We start from the raw sequence: 20,418 nt of genomic DNA on the forward strand, positions 1-20,418 counted from the left end.
GCTTCATGGCAAAGGACCCTGGCCCTGATCCAGACAAATCGCGGGCTCCCATTTGGATACTTAGTTCCTAGCTCACAAATTTGTGCACAGACTTTTGATTAGGATTATGTATGAGAAAACACTATTCTGCACTCCAGCTGTACCTCTTTCTCCAGGGACAAACTTGATTTTCTGTTCTGAGTCCTTTGTAGCTCACCAGTCTTGTTTTGCTGCTCTCATTTTTTATGTGCCTAGAGTCTGGCTGTGCTTTTTGTGAAAATGTTTCCAGAGTGTGCTCACGTGCTCTAGAATGCACTGGATTTTCCTTCCATATTACCTATAACTTCCCATCCAGATGTTCCCGCAGGATGTTGCACTGAGTGGCATTGATTTTATAATAAACACAACAAGATCCAGTGTGACACTCCATATTCTATTAAGCTTTCTTTAAGATTTTTAAAAAGGAAATTGTTATGGTCAGTTTACTAACTGGCTTCAGAATCAAGGGGAGGAAAGGTTTACTGCTGAGTAAATGAGAGCACATACCTTTAGCGCCATCCTACTTTCACTTGTGAAAGAGCTCTTTGAAAGTGACAGTGGCCTTGCAAGAGGGCAGAATTGTCAGCCTTCATCCTGTGTTATGACTCTTCCTTTGCAGCTGCGGATTGCAGTTACAGTCACCTGGCATCTTGCTCTGTCAGGTGATTGACAGATGGGCAGTGCTGTGCACCTGTCAAAACGGCCAACAGAGCGTTGGCCACTTCTGGATCCGGCCCTCTGACCAGATCCAATTACCTGTCCCTGATCTAGAGAAAAGGACAAAAGGACTGGGAAACAAGACTATACAAGTGTGTGTAAACACTAACTTATGTCTTTTGATCACTTTATGGCTTTATGCCACGAGTATTGCTGCAAGCAATTCTCCCCCCCCCCCCACATTATAAAGCTAGTGTGAAAATAAGAGTCTGGGGAATTGCGTGACTTGCTGCAAGCTTCAGAAGCAAATGATTCACCATGAAAGTATAACTGAAACTGCTATAACAGCTGAGAGCAACTCCCACATAAAGGAACTTAGCAGCTGAGATTTTCCTGCTCACAATCAAGGCATTTAACAGGCAGAAAGAATTTTGCAAGAAGAAGGAACTCTGCATTTAACCTCTGTGTTAGGGATTTTGCATATCATGTTAACTGGTGTATAGATGTGTGATTTGCATGTCTACCACTGAAGTGTTCTGCACCCTACACTTCCTAAAGTAATGTCTTCTTTCAAAGTATCTGAGATTTAGAGATAGCAGGGGGAAAACCAAGCAGACTTTTCCCAGCTAACAAAAGAATAATCCTGATGGTAAAGGGAGTCAAATGCCAGGACTGTCTACCTGAGAGCCTCAAAAGGATCAGCCTCTGTAATCCAGAACACAGGATGCAACAACTGAGAAACACAAAAGAATCCTAAAGTGAAAACCCATAATTCCTACAACTAAGCCTAGTCACACACTCCAGAGTCTTTGGCTGATCGGGTGCCATGGGGTTCCATCTTCTACCCATATGTTTGACATTATCATGAAGCCCTTGGGAGAATCCATCTGCTGATTGGACTGATAGGTTTTTATTGGTGTTCTTTTGGCTTTATTTTCATGGGTTTTACTGCTCTGTTTCTTATTTGAAGTTATTAAGTCTTAGTGTTTTTTAGTCATCTTTAATGTTTTGGAAAGACATTTTCATCTGGTCTTAGGAAGGCAGTGGGATCCCTGAGAATTATGAAGAACCAGATGGCAGAAAGCAAACTATTGACTGGTAACCTGCCCGATTTAAGGTTGCATACATACCATACAGCTATAGCACATTTGCCCCCTCCCCAAAGAATCCTGGGAACTGTAGTTTGTTAAGGGTGCTGGGAATTATAGCTCTATGAGTGTTAAATTACAGCTCCCAGGATTCGTTATTGGTGGGATGTGCTTTAAATGTATGGTGTGTACATAGCCAGGGAGTGCCAAGGTTGATGGAGCAACACTCCATCTGCCCTAATGAACCAGCACCCATAGGCTTCTAGTGTTGTTCTTCATTGAAATGAACGAACTAAGGCAACAGGGCATATGTCCTGTATTAAGAGAGTCTACTTGCACCATATGGAAGTTACCAGTTGTCACAGCTTTTCTAAATGGATGTTGTGTTGCCAAATGACTGTCAACCAACTTGCCAAGTCTTCTAAACTGTAAAGAAGATATTTTTTTTAAAAAAAGAGCTTGCTTTTGTTCAAAACAGATTTTTTTTTATTTAAGAAGTGAGATCCACGCAGTTGTAATAACCTCTTCTCCTTTAATCTTGTTTGAAAATATTTACAAATAGAAGATTCTGTCTTGTGACATTCATCATTTCCGCTCAGCGAAAATAAATTGCTCATCTCACAGCAGGATGCCAAATGAACAGTTTTACGGAACTGCATATTCATTCCATAGAACTTAGGGGAGAATATGAAGGATCTCCAGGTGATTTCTCACCCAGACACTGAGCAGACCCAGTCCTTATCTTCATATCCTGAGACCATAAACATGTATGTGCGCCGACACACCTCACAGATATTAAAAATGGCTGTGGAGCTTCAAAACAGTCACATGTCTATGCATTGAAAAGTTCTTGTTTATCAGGTAGACTGCTCCTGCTCAAAGGTAATTGTGTGTGTGTGTTTTAACAAAAATCCTGCTGCTATTAGATCAGCAGCTGGCTGTACTTCTAATCTCCCCCCCCCCTCTTCCTGCAGCAGCTGCAGAATTCAGTGTCTGAAGGTGTTTTGTACTATGTTGGATGACAGGCACGGGGCAGGTATCTGGCCTGCTGTCCTCACTTAGCCTCTGAGGAATCAGCTCTGTATGCCTTTTAACTTGAAAACGTGCCTAATTATTCCATCCCCAAAGCCACACATTAGTTACATCATTCTTTCTTAAAATCAGAAGAGCACAACTGTTTATATATTACAGGAGTCTGGGTGTTCATTTTGTGCCCTTGTCTAGGTTGCACCTGGCACAGGTGCTTTGCCCAATAGCTCTGCCTAGTTACCTTCATCTCAGGTGCGCAGCCCAGCATTTAGCTGCAGCACCTGCCTGTTTCTCTTGTGGAGACTGGCTGTTCTCTGAGTTCACCTGATCCCCTAGATTACGGCCATATGGATGATGCCTTGAGAAAAGGGAACACAAGCCTAATTGGGGGGGGGAGGGGAGGTGTGTTGGTGTGTGTGTGGTGGGGAGGATCACAGCTTAAGCACCTGCGTGTGAGAGAGTGACATAAAATATGGGGAGCCTAACGAAAACCTTAAGGAAACTAGAAACCCGTCTGCTGAGCCAGATACAGGGACTTTAGTAAATGGCTTTTCTGTAACCTATTAAGGAACTAAGGCAGTTAGAATAGGAGAGGAAGGGAGGAATAACCCCCCCCCCATTAGATATTAAAGATTGCTTAAGGCCTTCCAGAAGTGCTGTGAAAATTCACACACTGGCTGGATTTCTCCAGGATGCAGGGCTAATCTCATTTCCTAGCTGGTTTCACATCTCATAGGTTGAAAACAGCGGTTTTCGTCCCTCCTTGTAGCATCAGGCAGGGGCGCTCTCAAGTCCACAGATCTCTTGCTCCAGCGGGCTTTGAATCCCATTTGTTTATTTCATCCACTTCATCTGCTGCTAGTTCTGACTGCAGGGGCCCCTTCCAGACTGGTGGGGGGTTTTTGGCAGGTGTATTCTGCAACGTATCATTGACACAATAATAGTGCACTAGTGGTGGATTTATACCAGTCCACACTTCCTTGCACTTTATTTGTTTAGTTTATTTTTATTTATTGCATTAACACCCAACCATTTTTCTCCAAGGCGTTCAAGGTGGCGTACATGGTTCTCCCCATCCTCATTTAATTCCAACAACAACTCTGTGAGGTAGGTAGGGCTGAGAGTGATTAACTGGCCCAATGAGAACCAGTGAGCTTCATGACCGAGTCATGGCCTCTAGTCCAACATTCTAACCACTGTACTACACTGGAATTGTTCTGTAATCTTCCACAGTATAAACCACTTTGGGATTTGATGATTAAGCAGTATATAGGTAAAGGAAAAGGGACCCCTGACCATTTGGTCCTGTCGTGACCGACTCTGGGGTTGTGGCGCTCATCTCGCTTTACTGGCCGAGGGAGCCGGCGTACAGCTTCCAGGTCATGTGGCCAGCATGACTAAGCTGCTTCTGGCGAACCAGAGCAGTGCACGGAAACGCCGTTTACCTTCCCACCGGAGAAGTACCTATTTATCTACTTGCACTTTGACATGTTTTCGAACTGCTAGGTTGGCAGGAGCAGGGACCGAGCAACGGGAGCTCACTCCGTCGCGGGGATTCGAACCGCCAACCTTCTGATCAGCAAGTCCTAGGCTCTGTGGTTTAACACACAGCGCTACCCGCGTCCCTTTTAAGCAGTATATAAATCCTCTTAAATAAAAATATAGATGCATGTTTGCCTTCTGGAGGGACCGACTTGCACTATAACTCCCCTGCTCAGCACCTGAGGACCCCAGTCCTGCCACTCACCACCTGGCCCAGGGTGGGGCCTGACAGGCCTATAAGAACTGCTGCTGCGGCTACTACCCAGAACGACTCCCCTGATCAGCGCCTGAGGCCCCAGTCCTGCCACTCACCACCTTGCCCAGGGCGGGGCCTGATGGGCTCTATAAAGGACTGCTGCCACTGCTGCTGCTGGGCAGAAAGGGCTCCGTTTTGTTTTTGTTTTAAATTGCTGTTATTTTTTTACCTATGTCATTTTAAACTGTGATATTAATGCTGTATTACAGTATTAGTTTAGATAAATATAAATACTACTGTTGAAAAAAGAGTAATCTGGGACGCAAGCAAAGCAGTTATGAGAGGGTTTCTGATACAACAGAATGCAATAAAGAAGAGAGCTCAAAATGAGAAAAAAGATAAAATTTTGGAGAAATTAAAGGAAGGTGAGAAGAAAGCCTTAATCTTTGGGCACGTCCACCAAAGGTGAAAGAATGTACCATCAATCTCTTTACATTTCCAACATTTATTATCAGGCAAATGATAAATTTTTACAAGCTTGACTGTCATGTACCACCTGTAAATCATTTTCATAATATTCTCTCTTTCTGGCTTTCTGGGAGATGATCTATAATGAAATGAAGAAGGTATTTAAATATACCTTTTTGAAGAAACCAGAGGCCTTCCTCCTGGGCATGGTCGGCCAATTGGTGCTAAAGAAGGATAGAACTTTCTTTATGTACGCTACAGCAGCAGCAAGAATACTCATCGCAAAGTATTGGAAGACACAAGATTTACCCACCAAGGAAGAATGGCAGATGAAGGTGATGGATTACATGGAACTGGCGGAAATGACTGGCAGAATCCGAGACCAGGGAGAAGAATCGGTAGAAGAAGGTTGAAGAAGTTTAAAGACTATCTACAGAAACATTGCAAAATTAAGGAATGTTAGAAGGATGCTGGAATGAACTTATGTGGTTTTAGTAGCAATGTTATAAAGGAGTATGTAAAAATGGGTTGTCAACAGGTGAGAATGTAAAGTTATAACATATTAAGATAAATGATTAAGATAAAAACAAAGATGGAAAGGATTTGCTGAATTAATTAATTGAACTAGAATACAAAAAAGGAAGGTGTGAGGAGGTCAAGGAAACAAGTAAATGAAAGATAAGCTATGGAAAAATTGATTTGTTTTTAATTTTTTAATTTTTCAGCTTTTTGTAATTTTTTGTTTTATTATTTTCTCTTATGTTTGTAATTTTTTGAAATGTTAATAAATATTATTATATATATATAAAAAGAAAATTCTTATGTTCTATGGAATTGTAAGTCCCTTGCAGGAAAGTTTTGACCATTATAGCAATTTAAATATGCAATTTAATACAGGGACATCTATCCTAAGATGACTACATCATATGTTTAAGAGGGACAATGCCTATTTCTTACTATGGACTGGATAGCGAGCAAAAACTAGTATTTAACACTGGATCATCTCCACCTTAATCTCTTTGGATGCCAAAGTATCACTTATCCTAAGAACTGAGCTTTGCTAGCTTCAACTTTGAAAATGTTAGTATTTTTAAAGCAAGATTAATGAATACACATACGCATATATGACATCTTAATTTGAAATTTGGGGTAGTAAGGAAAGTATATGTGGTAAGATTATTTCTTATGTTATTTATCCCACTGGTCCTCCAAGGAGTTGAACACAACACACAGGGTTCGCTCCATTACTGTTACAACAACCCTGAAAGGTAGGTTAGGTTCAGAGAGTGACTGGCTCAAGGTCACCCAGGAAGCTTCATGGCAGGGCCAGAATTTGAACTCAGGACTTCCCCAACCTTAGTCCCGCACTCTAGCCATTACAACACACCAGATCAAGTTTGAGCTGAAGCTAACAATTCAAAAAAAGGGCTTGTGTCACCAGAACTCCTAGACACAGCTTGTTTATTTGGGCTTCCCATTATAAACAAAAACATTTCTCAAACATTTAGCCATTCAGGAGGAAACTGCCAGCAACAGAATGTGTGTCAAACTCTGCAGCTTCTGGAAAGAACAGTCAGTTCGTTTTTGTTTCGCAATCCCCATATAAAGGAGGACTGTGTTGTTGACAGCAGGAGCGGATGAGGCAAGCAAAGAGCTGGAGATCCATGATTCATGGTTGCAGCCGCAAGATCAAAGGGAGATGGGGCCTGAATCTGACCTTTTCAATCGAACAAAGCCAAATCTTTGGGTTTTTAAATATTTTTTTAAAAATTAGTTTTCCAATATACCCCCAATAATAGCCAAATTATAACAACAACAACAAAAACAAATCTTTGGCTTCGGGTCTCTTTTATTTCTTCCACTCATTACTTCCCCCTTTGTGCACAAACTGCTGCATCATTTCGGCCCCTAGCAGAAACTGAGTTCCGGAGAAGCTGACCCTTTGCTTTTGGCCGCAAAACCTGCTTTCATTTTCAAAACTAGGAATGGAGCCAAGTGTGTTGTTTGCGCTTGCTCGCTGCTGCTGCTGCTGCTGCTGCTTCTGGAATGGTGACTCATCACATTTTGTCAGTCCAGCAAACAGTAATGCATTCTAATGAGACAGTACTGTATTTTAGCAAATGCAAGGCAGAGGGAGGTAATGGAATGCGGCTCAGAGAAACGCGGGACAATACATTGATGATGATCTCTGGGTACGGGATGACTAACCATCCTGTCATCCTGATGCCACTGTGCAGAGATACTGTCATATCAAAGCGGTTATGAATCCAAGAAGTTTCAGGGTTTAAAGTATCAGTGAGATGTCTAAAGCTGAAGACAGGTGTGGAGGTGGAGAGGTGGGCGGCTTATTTGGAAACCGGTTGCATAAAGTCCATCGAAAACTGAAACCCTGAGAGTTGATCAACAAGGGCAGCTCTACCATTAGGCAAAGTGAGGCACCTGCCTCGGGCAGCAGATTTTGGGTGTCATGAAAAGGTAGCAAATGATTATTTGTTTCTAACTGATAAAGAAAGGGAGAGGTGCTTGTGGGACTTTCTTCCTCAGGTGCCTGTATTGGGTATTTTGCATCTTGAGATGGTGAGGGAACAAGACACCATTTGCTGCTCTTCCTTAGACGGCAAAATGTCTTGGAGGGGTGTGATTTGAGAAGGAAGGAGCCAAGGGTCCTACTGATTCCTGCATTGGATGAGGTCGGACTAGATGACCCTTGGGTCCCTTCCAACTCTCCCATCCTATGCTACCCTGTGCCCAAGGGCCCCCTTAAACCTGGAACTGGCCTTCGCTAATACATTGGCGGCGGTGCAGAGGGCCAAGCCACACACAGTGAACCAGACCCAGGAAATCCTGCTGGCATCCCTGGTGTGCACCATACATTTAAAGCACATTCAAAACACACACCCTGAATAATTCTGGAAAATGTAGTTTGTTAAGGGTGCTAGGAACTACAGCTCTCTGAGGGGTAAACTACGATTCCCATGATAGGCTAGGGTGTGTGTACTTTGAATGCACTTTAAATTTATGTGTATGCAACCAGAGTCAGACCATTAGCCCATCTACCTTGGAACTGTCTACTCCAGGGTTTGACAACATGGTGTTTTTCAGATGTGGTTGGACTCCCAGCTCCTACCAGCCTGAACCAATATGGCCAGTGGTCAGGGATGCTGTGAGTTGGCCTCTCACAACCTATGGGGGGCATCACAGTGCACAGTGATTGGCAGAGACTCTCCAGGTTTTCAGACAGGAGACATTCCCAGCTCTACCTGGAAATCCTGGGGATTGAATCTGGGATCTTCTGCACACAAAGTCGTTGATCTGCAACTTAGGTACAACCCATCTGCTTAAGTTCTTAAAACAGGAAATTATTTGATATCCTGCTTTATACTCTTGCTTACCTTAACAGAATGTATTCCCTCCACCCCGTATGATGTCCTTTATAAAATCCCTTTCTTATTGACTTGGTAGTTATAAAAATGCTCTTGGCAAAAAAATATGCTCAGAACAAAGCAACAGCAGCAAGCACACACCTACAAGCAGTTTCCCCTCTGCTTGTTTTGGAATCGTCATAAGCCCTTCTTTTTATGAAGACCAAAGTGCAAATACCTCCACACTATTGCTGCCTTGCGACAAATAAACATTCTTGTGTGTGAAGGTTCTCAAAAGACTGGCCATTCTGCAGTTAATGTGTTTTAAATAATGAAAAGAACCCCCTCCATGCCCAAACAGCTGGCTCATGGACTTAGGAACAACGGTATGGTGTCAGCACATTTGGAAACAGCCACAACTGAAAGGCTAATTGAGTGTTAGGAGGAAAATCATATATATACACACATACACAGAGGAAATGCCTGCTAGAGATTTGAGTAGAAGCAGAATTAGGCTTTAATTCTAGTATTAATATGCTTGGCTCAAATCCTGCTCGTTACACAGTCCTGCCAGGACCAAGAATTTACTTGACTGCAGTTACTTAGACCAGCTTTTTCTGATCTGGTCCCCTGTAGATGTTTTAGACTACAACTCCCATCAGCCCCAGCTAACACAGACTGAGGCAGCACCACTAGTGACAAGACAGAAAATACCGCCCCCTCCTCCTGGACTCTGTCTGTGTTATTTAAGTAACCTTACTAACATGGACGCGGGTGGCACTGTGGGTAAAACCTCAGTGCCTAGGACTTGCTGATCGTAAGGTCGGCGGTTCGAATCCCCGCGGCGGGGTGAGCTCCCGTCGTTCAATCCCAGCTCCTGCCCACCTAGCAGTTCAAAAGTACCCCTAAGTGCAAGTAGATAAATAGGTACCGGATTATAGCGGGAAGGTAAACGGCGTTTCCGTGTGCGGCACTGGTGCTGGCTCACCAGTTACAGCTTTGTCACGCTGGCCACGTGACCCGGAAGTGTCTTCGGACGGTGCGGGCTCCCAGCCTCTTGAGCGAGATGAGCGTGCAACCCTAGAGTCGGTCACGACTGGCCCGTACGGACAGGGGTACCTTTTCCTTTACCTTTACTAACATGAGCTACCTAGAGACCTGCACTATGAGTTTAGCGCCAAACTACACAATGCCTGGTCACATCTAACATATCTGGGTTTGTTTTGCTTTCTTTTGTTAAAATAAGTATCTGTGTTGGGGGAAGGAGAGATTTGAACTGCAGTGGGTGAGAAGGAGAGGATTAATTCTGGGGAGCCAGAGTGGTGTAGTGGTTAAGAGCGGTAGACTCATAATCTGGGAAACTGGGTTCATGTCTCCGCTCCTCCACATGCAGCTGCTGGGTGACCTTGGGCTAGTCACACTTCTCAGAAGTCTCTCAGCCCAACTCACCTCACAGAGTATTTGTTGTGGGGGAGGAAGGGAAAGGAGAATGTTAGCCGCTTTGAGACTCCTTCGGGTAGTGATGAAGTGAGAAATCAAATCCAAACTCTTCTTCTTCTTTTACCCTGTGCTATGGTCCCAAGAAAAACCACTCCACCTCCCAAAATTGCTTTTTTTGCTGCAAGTGGCAAAAGTGCTGCAAGCTCCTTCCCGCTGCCAGCATTCCCAGTGAACTGTTTAGTTATACACAGTAGAGCCACAATTTATACATTTAACTTGTACACATTCAGCTTTATGCACTTGGCAATAGAATTAAAAAGGAGGCAGAAGTCCGGGGGGGGGGAGGGGGAGAGACGTTGGTAATCTCATGCACCATTTCACCCAATGCGTTTTGACTATGCGCGATTTTGGCTTTATGTGCTTATTTCTGGAATGCAACACCTGCACAAGCTGAGAGTCTAGTGCATTAGATTCATGTTTAAATTCACTTAAAAAGTTTAAAAATGAAATCCATAAAAGAAATGGATCCATGGAAGAGGCATTAAAGGGAAGGGAAAGAAGAAGAGAATGGTTGAAAGACCATTTTTAAAAAATAATACGAGCAAAGAAATTATAAATTATCTTTATAGACTTGGGCTAGCTATATAACATCTTACATATGCACCAATTTTTCTCTGCTTGGCTGGAGAAAATCTCTTCTCTACATTTATATTTTTTAGAGGTCAGATTTACTACTGTACTTTAATTACCTGGGACACCTCCAGACATCCTTTTTATCGCACATTTGATGATTTGTGCTTATGATAGTATAAGCAACTGCAAAATGGACATACTGCTTTGTTTCCAATCAGTGCACATCCTTTAACAACCTGCTGAATATTCTGTGCCACAAATGTTCTCTCTCTGTGTGTGTGTCCTGCTTTCATCATCACCATCATCATCATTTTTATTTGGTTTTTTTTAAGATGTTTATTAGGATTTTACAAAAAGCAAAAATTAACAGAATAAAAAGAAGACAAGAAAAAAAGACAAAATACAAAAAATACAAAAATACAAAGAAAAAGAAAATACAAAATACAAAAAAGAAATAGGTAGAAAAAGTTAAAAACAAATCCATTTTTTTCATATCTTTAAGCTCGTTTACTTGTTTCCTTGACCTCCTCACACCTCTTTTTTGTATTCCCGTTCACATAGTCAGTTCAGCAAATCCTTACCCTCTTTCTTTTATCTTAACTCTGTATCTTAACATATTATAACTGTATATCTTCATCCATTATCAGTCCATTTTTACATATTCTTATTGGCCTTGTTGCTAATGCCACTTAATTTCAATCCAACATCATTTTAACATTCATTAATTTTATAATATTTCTGCAGATAGTCTTTAAATTTCTTCCAATCTTCTTCCACCGACTCTTCTCCCTGGTCTCGGATTCTGCCAGTCATTTCCGCCAGTTCCATATAGTCCATCACCTTCATCTGCCACTCTTCCAGGGTGGGTAAATCTTGTGTCTTCCAATACTTTGCAATAAGTATTCTTGCTGCTGTTGTAGCATACATAAAGAAAGTTCTATCCTTCTTTGGCACCAGTTGGCCGACTATGCCCAGGAGAAAGGCCTCTGGTTTCTTCAGGAAGGTATATTTAAATACCTATTTCATTTCATTATAGATCATCTCCCAGAAAGCCTTAATCTTTGGGCACGTCCACCAAAGGTGAAAGAATGTACCATCAATCTCTTTACATTTCCAACATTTATTATCAGGCAAATGATATATTTTTACAAGCTTGACTGGTGTCATGTACCACCTGTATATCATTTTCATAATATTCTCTCTTAAGGCATTACATGCCGTAAATTTCATACCTGTGGTCCATAACTGTTCCCAGTCAGCCAACATAATGTTGTGTCCAACATCTTGTGCCCATTTAATCATAGCAGATTTCACCGTTTCATCCTGAGTGTTCCATTTCAACAGCAAGTTATACATTCTTGATAAAATCTTAGTTTTGGGATCTAACAGTTCTGTTTCCAATTTTGATTTCTCCACCTGGAAGCCAGTTTTCTTGTCCAAATTGTAAGCCTCCATTATTTGATAATAATGAAGCCAATGTCGCACTTTGTCTTTTAATTTCTCAAAGCTCTGCAATTTCAATTTGTCTCCCTCTTGCTCCAAAATTTCCCAACATTTCGGCCATTTGGCCTCCATATTGAGCTTTTTCTGAGCCTTCGCTTCCATCGGTGACAACCACCTTGGGGTTTTATTTTCAAATAGGTCTTTATATCTTGTCCAGACATTAAACAATGCTTTCCTGACAATATGGTTTTTAAATGCTTTATGTGCTTTGACCTTATCATACCACAAATATGCATGCCACCCAAATACATTGTTGAAACCTTCCAAGTCCAAAATGTCTGTGTTTTCAAGAAGCAGCCATTCTCTCAACCAGCAAAATGCGGCTGATTCATAGTAAAGTTTAAGGTCTGGCAGGGCAAATCCACCTCTTTCTTTTGCATCAGTTAGTATTTTAAATTTTATTCTGGGCTTCTTGCCCTGCCAGACGAATCTAGAAATATCTCTCTGCCACTTCTTGAAACAGTCCATTTTATCCAAAATTTGCAATGTTTGAAACAAAAACAACATTCTTGGCAATCCATTCATTTTTATCACAGCGATACGGCCTAGCAATGAAAGCTTCAGATTTGAAAAAAGGTCATATAAAACGAAAAAGATACAAAAAAAAGAACATAGAAAAATACATGAAAAAGAAAAACGAAGAATAAAAATACAAAATACAAAAGACTTTGAACTTTGTAACTTTGAACTCATTAGCTTATTTCCTTGGCTTCCTCACACCTCCCCTTTTTGTATTCCCATTTAAATAATCAAATCAGCAAATCCTTACCCTCTTTCGTTTATCTTAACTCTGTATCTTAACATATTATAACTCTATATTTTCATCCATTATCAATCCATTATCAATTCAGGCTGTCCTTCTCTAATTCAGGCACAGCTCTGATCCTCAAGTTTGTTTGTTTCTCTTTAAGTTCAATCATAGAAACATAAGAATTTTCAACACCATTTTCTTAATGTGTTTTATAACAAAGATTGCCATGATTCCTGGCAGCTGAACTGATGACTTAAGACTGCTTCAGGTTGATGCTGTGTGCTTCCTGCTGCTTTGCATAACTCAGTCAAATACTCTAGCAGGCAATCTGCCTTGTTCTGTTGAAGATTACATCTTAAAAACCAGTTCTAAAAGGTGTGGCAAGCTGTCATTAAGGAGTCATTTGTCAAGAGCTCAGCTGTGATGGACTTAATCTAAGCACATGCTAAAGGCTTATAAACCACAGTCACATGGACATGCCCATAGCCAACACTTTCCCCAGTGTGCCTCTGCCCCTTACGTGGGAGGATCGGGAACATTACACAGAATGAGTAATAGTTAACACTGATCTTATGGTATCAGGTTACAAGGGATGTCACAACACCCAGACATTAAAAGTACAACATGCTTAAACTTTATACTTCAAGCATGGTGTTCTGTACTTTAAAGAGAGAATGACACCATATTCCTGTAGACTACTGGGTGACTACAAGTGATCATTAGCCAATTTTAAATGCTCTGTGTATAATCCATTCATATGAACCCATGAAGCTGTGATTGGATTACTGGGCCTAATCTAGCCCATCTTCTCTGATAGCTGCATCCTAAGATTTCAGGCAACATTCCCAGCCCTGTTACCTAAAGGTGTGTGTATTTAAAATTAGAATCATAGAACCATAGAATTGCAGAGTTGGAAGAGACACAAGGGTCATCTATTCCAGCCCCCTATAATACAGGAATCTCAGCTAAAGCATCCATGAAATTGAAGATGTGGAGAATTGATTTTGGGCCTTTCTTCATGCAGATCATATGTTCTACCATGTAGATAGATGTGGCCCCTCACCTATTTTGCTGCCGGAAGGAGAGGAAAATCTTACAGCACTTTTGCACTGGATTGGGAATCCAGAGAAGCTCATCACCACTTGGCAGGGTACTGTAGACCCTCCTTTTGCCAAGTGGACGTGGCTAGACACTGGATAAATGGCTGCATATACACTATGCATTTAAAGCACCCGCCCACCCCAAGAATGCTGGAAACTGTAGTTTACTCCTCACAGAACCACAGTTTCCAGAACCATTAACAAACCACAGTTCCCAGGATTCTTGGGGGGAGGGTGCGATTTAAATGTATGGTGTGTACACAGCCATTAAGGAAATGTAGGATAGCTGCAATAATTAACACCATATGGGGTATCAGAACTTTATGCAGCCAAGGCTCTGGGATGTTTTTTAAGTATGTACTACAAGAGATGAAGCGTATGTGGAAATCCTAGTTTGCAAACATGAATATCAAGTACCGTACATTAGAGGTGGAGGACTTTAGGCCCAGCTCAAATGTGGTTTCTACACCCTTCGGTCTGGTCCTTTTCCCAGGCCACACACTCTCATTGGCCATGCTTTGTTCCTTTCCCGGGTGTTTATGCCTGGCTGGAATGTGTCCTTGAGCTCCGATAACGTCTCTTGCTTCCCTGGATGGGAGAGTAAAGAAGGGTGTGTGTATAAGCAAGCCCAGTGTACAAAGGTGAAATTTACATTTGTTGCTCCATTCGCTTTTGCCTCTGACCTCACCCTTTTTCTCTGGTGGTGGTAATTCTACTACATTTAGAAAGTGGTAACATTTCAGGGAGCTTGAGTGAACCACTGCTCAAAATAAAATAAAATAAAACCATTTCCATTGCATTTTTGTTTGTATTCCAAATTTGGTTGATTTACACAGTTTTGGTTGCTCCATTTCTTCTGGGAGAAGAACAGATTCGCAGAAATTGGAAACACGCTGTCCCAATTTCTTATCACAGACATCCTTTTTGTGGTGCATTCATGACGATCATGATGCTATCAGGGTGATCACATGCAATCCCACTTTCAATACTCCTTGTGCCAGCAAGGATCATACTACTCAGGGGTGAAGGAAGGCTCTCTGGCACCCGGTGCGGGGTGTTGAGGGGCGGGGCAAACTGCCCACAGGGGCAGAGCAAACTGCCCGGTGGCGCATGTGCAGCGCTGCTACGTATGGTGCACACATGGCACCAGTACTGACGGTGCCACTTGAGCACTATACGGACGGTGGCGGGATCCTCCGCTTGTGGTGCAGCGGTGACGGGATCCTCCGCTTGCGGCTGCAGGAGCGCAATGGTTGATTTGCAATGGCGGTGGCTGGGCGAGCCCCCCGCGGGGTGCCTTCTTGTCACCCGCCTCAACTTCCTACCAAAATCTTGTTTGTTTTTTATACTACAAATGTTCTGGTTTGGTTTTGTCCTGCTTTTGTTGTGCTAAGCTGGACAGCAATAATGTGGTAGCATTGGGGAAGCAAGAGTGTTGCAGAAAACAGCTGCAATAAAACACCAGAAACAGAATGTTGTGAACTGACCAGTCTTTTTGCAGCAGAAGTACAGAGGTGTGGAATGCAGCAGAGGGCACAGAATATAACTACTGGAGCATTTGGACTTGTATTTCAGAGAGGGGAAAATCCTTACGACTCTGAGCATATGACTGAAAGCACATGGCAATGGCTCTGCAAATCTAGGTATGAGGAAAGGGTCAGTATAAGATTATCAGTGGCTGGGAGCAGGTGGTTTAGCGTGCTCAGTCCTCGCACCATCAGCAAATCCATAGGAAATTAAGCTTATTTGTGTGCAGAATTTGGATACCAAATTCTTTTAAAATTCTTTTAAAAGCACACAGTATGCATAGCTTTGGCTCTGGTGTTCTTCTGCACATGCATAAAAAGGCAGGAAAGGGGTTAATAAGATATTGTTGTGTTCTGCCATTGGTGATTTACTGCTTTGCATCTCATTTCAGTCTCTGAGGCTAACCCGACATAACAAGTTGTGGAGGAGCTGAGAAAGAGTGGAGCGGCTGTGCATGATGTAGAAGAGCACGGCAATAGGATGTGACGAGGAAGAAAGCTCAGTTGTCCTTCAAATAGCTTCTTGCTTTGGAAACACATCGTTGAAATGCAGCCAGGGGGACACCTATGCACATTCTTCAGTCATGCCCCATCACAGACGAATCTAGACATTCTTGGGGAGGGGCCATGATGGGATACAGCAGGAGTGGGGCAAGTGAACGTTGTCCCACTCCCCTCCCTTATGTGATTATCACCATCCCTTGTTTTCTGAATTGGGCAACAGCACATAATGTGAACCATCTTATCATGATAGATATCATGGCCAATCCCAACTTCAAGTCAACATTGGATCCTGCAGCCACCACATGGTTACAGTGGTACCTCTGGATGCAAATGGGATCCATTCCGGAGCCCCGTTCGCATCCTGAAGCAAACGTAACACACGACTGTGCGTCTGCGAGTGCGTGGGTCGTATTTCGCCACTTCCGCGCATGCGCATGACGTCATTTTGAGTGTCTGCGCATGCGCGAGCGGCAAAACCCGGAAGTAACGCGCTCCGTTACTTCCGGATTGCCGCAGAGCGCAATCCGAAAATATTCATCCCAAAGCTACTTCAACCCGAGGTATGACTGTATTATGTTTTTCTCCTACATTTGCTAAGGAGATCAAGGTAACAGTTCTCTGAGATAGGTTAGGCAGAGACAGAGAGAGAGATTAACTCAAAGTCACCCCATGACCTCTCTCTCAATTTTTCTATGCCGTGTGTGCCTTCTTGTGTGAGATGACCATAATAATAATAATTTATTATTTGTACCCCGCCCATCTGGCTGGGCTTCCCCAGCCACTCTGGGCGGCTTCCACAGAAACCAAAAATACACTAAAATCACACCTTAAAAACTTCCCTGAACAGGGCTGCCTTAAGATGTCTTCTGAATGTCAGGTAGTTGTTTATCGCTTTGACATCTGATGGGAGGGCGTTCCACAGGGTGGGCGCCACTACCGAGAAGGCCCTCTGCCTGGTTCCCTGTAGCTTTGCTTCTCGCAATGAGGGAACCGCCAGAAGGCCCTCAGCGCTGGATCTCAGCATCCGGGCAGAACGATGGGGGTGGAGACACTCCTTCAGGTATACTGGGCCGAGGCCATTTAGGGCTTTAAAGGTCAACACCATCACTTTGAATTGTGCTCGGAAAAGTACTGGGAGCCAATGTAGGTCTCAAGGGAACAGCTTTCAAGGTGTTATGTGGTCTCGGCGGCCGCCCCCAGTCACCAGTCTAGCTGCCGCATTCTGGATTAGTTGTAGTTTCCGGGTCACCTTCAAAGGTAGCCCCACGTAGAGTGGATTGCAGTAGTCCAAGCTACTACTAGAGCATGCACCACTCTGGCGAGACAGTCCGCAGGCAAGTAGGGTCTCAGCCTGTGTTCCAGGTAGAGCTGGTAGACAGCTGTCCTGGATACAGAATTGACCTGCGCCTCCATGGACAGCTGTGAGTCCAAAATGACTCCCAGGCTGTGCACCTGGTCCTTCAGGGGCACAGTTACCCCATTCAGGACCAGGGAGTCCTCCACACCAGCCTGCCCCCTGTCCCCCCCAAACAGTACTTCTGTCTTGTCAGGATTCAACCTCAATCCATTAGCCGCCATCCATCCTCCAACTGACCAGCTGTCATAAGGATTTGTTTTAGATGGTTAGATGCCACAGGAAATAACTAAGGTTTGAGCCAGCCAAAATTAATTGTGCAGCATGCCGAAATCCTACTGTTTTCCATGTGTGAGAGGCAGAACTATCCAGAAGCGGTGAGACTATTGAAGGTGGACAAACCACCAAATCCATAAGAAGAGCCCTGCTGGGTCAGACCAGTGGCCCATCTAGTCCAGCATCCTGTTCTCACAAAGCCTATGGGGAATGTGCCAGCAGGACCTGAGGTCAACAGCACTCTCCCCTCCTGTGGTTTCCAGCATCTGGTTTCCAGAAGCACACCACTACTATCAGTGGAGGTAGACCATAGCCATCAGTGGCCAAAGCCCTGTTAGCCTCATGCCAGCATATAAGGTACGTGGGAAGTGTTTTTGCTTTCTTGCTCCGTCTCTTCCATTGGTTTTTATTATTTCCCCTTTTGCTGATCACAGTGGGAAGGGAAAGTACATATATGTACTCCTCCTCCTATCTCTCTCTCTCTCTCTCTGTGTGTGTGTGTGTGTGTGTGTGTTAGGGGAATATCTTTAGATCTAGTAGATCTTTGGATCTAGTAGACAGAGGTTTCCACAGCTGCAAACCTTCTTTTCCATCCTTCTTGTTTGCATTGTCTTGAGAGACAATGGAGTGTGCCTCCTGGGGTGAAGTCAAACTGCTGCATTATCAGCACCTAAGTGACCTCCATTGGGGGCGGGGTGGAATATGGAGTGTTTATGGAGGTCTTGGGCTACCCAGACAACATGACCTCACTTTCGGTCTCACTGATGTGGTCCAAAGGAAAGCAGAGCAATACACTTGTCACCAGCTTGGCTGTAGGAGTTGCTGGAAGGAGGCATACAAGCAGTGTTAGAAACTGAGATATGAAAGCTAGGAGCTAAATGGCACCTTAAACCTAGGTTATGGGTGCAACAATGAAATGTCTTGACGTGCTTTTTTATAACAAGAATACAAAGCTGAAAATGAATGAACTGCAACTAAAATATGAAGTTCATTTTTCACATGGTCTAGTCCTTCCCCTGCCCACCCCCTTAATATTCTTAAGAGGGCCTCTTCTTCAGTCTTCAGAGAGTAGCTGGAAGTGGGTAGGTAGAAAAAGGTCCTCCTTTCCTTCCACTCTGCACTCTGAAATCTTAGGTGCAGCACTGCTCTCAGAACTCAGAAAGTGCTTGCACTAATATTCCCTGTCGCAAAATGCACCTAGAACAATGGAAGTTTCAAGCATTGCATACAAGTCACCATCCAACAATCTTGCAGACTCCACTCTGGATTTGTGTAGGGTTTACTCCTCAGCCTTTTTTTCTCCCAAGGCAGTGGAGGTTGATGATCAAAGTTTCCTTTCTCCCAGATGGGCTGCCTTCCCAGGTTGACAAGCCACATCCGCCCCCCGCTTCACTCCACCGCATGTGCAGAAACTGCCTTGTTGACCGTTGGACCCACGAATGTCTCATCTGCTCAATCTGCTGGATCCTGCCTTCACAGGCAGGGGATGTCCCTAATTCACTGAGGGTTTGAGACCCATCAGCTACCCTTCTCCATCCAGAGAGAAGGGAATTGGCTCTGTTCTATGGGCCTGGGATGCCCTCCCAAGGACCATCTGAAACATAGGGGAAAGGTCGTAGATCAATATTAGGGCATCTGCTTTGCATGCAAAAGGTCCTGGGCTTGATCCCTGGAATCTCCAGGTAGGGGTGGGAGAGACTCTGCCTGAGCCCCGGATAGCTGCTGCCAATCAGTGTAGACCAGTGATGGCCAGACTTGGCCCTCCAGCTGTTTTGGGACTACAGTTCTCATCATCCCTGACCACTGGTCCTGTTAGCTAGGGATGATGGGAGTTGTAGTCCCAAAACAGCTGGAGGGCCAAGTTTGGCCATCAGTGGGGTAGACAGTAGTGACCCAGATGGACCAATGGTATGACTCTGCATAAGGCAGCTGTCTATTTCATATTCTGAACTCTCCCCCTATTAATATCAACAAGAGTTAGATGTGTTTAAACTTTGGCTGGATTGTGTCCCTCCTGTTTTCTTGCCACAAGCTTTTCCTGTTACTGTTTAATAAGCATGCATCCATTACTCCACCCTCCATGGTGCTGCTTTTAATTTACTTTTGCTAAAAGCTTAGACAGTGCATAATTGTAATAAAACTAAGCTGAACGGAAGGCCTTTTATTGTGACATTTCATGCCAAGAGGAACTGCTTTAGATTAAAATATTTATGGATCTGGGAAATTTGGGCTGCGTTTCACTTTGTATCACCACATTTGTATGAATTTATTGAGGATGTAACTCGGCTGCTACTGATGCAGGGAAGGGCAAATGGAGGTCTTGAGCAGAGTCAAAGCATTTCAGGATGTTGTATGTTTGGGCTGCTGTCCTTCAGATTGTTTTTCACCTCTACGGTCTGCTAGAAGCAATGGAACTGCTGCATGAGTAACAGTCTGTAGGATTGCTGCCTTTGTTTAGACTGGCAAAAAGGGTCTCCAGTGCAACAGAATGCCGTGTGTAACTAATAAGGCTGATGAGTTTTGGGATAAGTATCCATAAAGCAGCTGAGTTTCGGAATGAAACTTTAAATTTTGAGTTTCATGTTTAAAACGTTGCATTTGATTAGTGAACCTGGAAAAGCTACCAAACCAGGCCTGTGGCCAAGTATCTTATGGTCAAGGCCCTAAGCCTATGGCCACGATCCAGCTGCAGTTAGATTACATTGTGTTTACTGCTATATAGAGGGTTGGAAATTTAATTGGTCTGGTTTGTTTAATGGTATGATTGATTGACGTATGGTGGTTGTGAAGTGATTGTCTATTATGGAAGTTTGAATTTTCTACTTCTTATTTTATTTTTATTTGTGATATTTCACTTGCTAACTATGTTCATTATGAATTTTCCTTTTATTTTTGTGGCTAGTTTTTATGTCTAGTGTTTATTTTGGCATCAAAGAGGATGCCCTATTTAGTGGTTAATTGTGTTGTAGAA

Source organism: Podarcis filfolensis (assembly GCF_964270895.1).
Source record: "Podarcis filfolensis genome assembly, chromosome: 6".
Lineage (NCBI taxonomy): Eukaryota > Metazoa > Chordata > Lepidosauria > Squamata > Lacertidae > Podarcis > Podarcis filfolensis.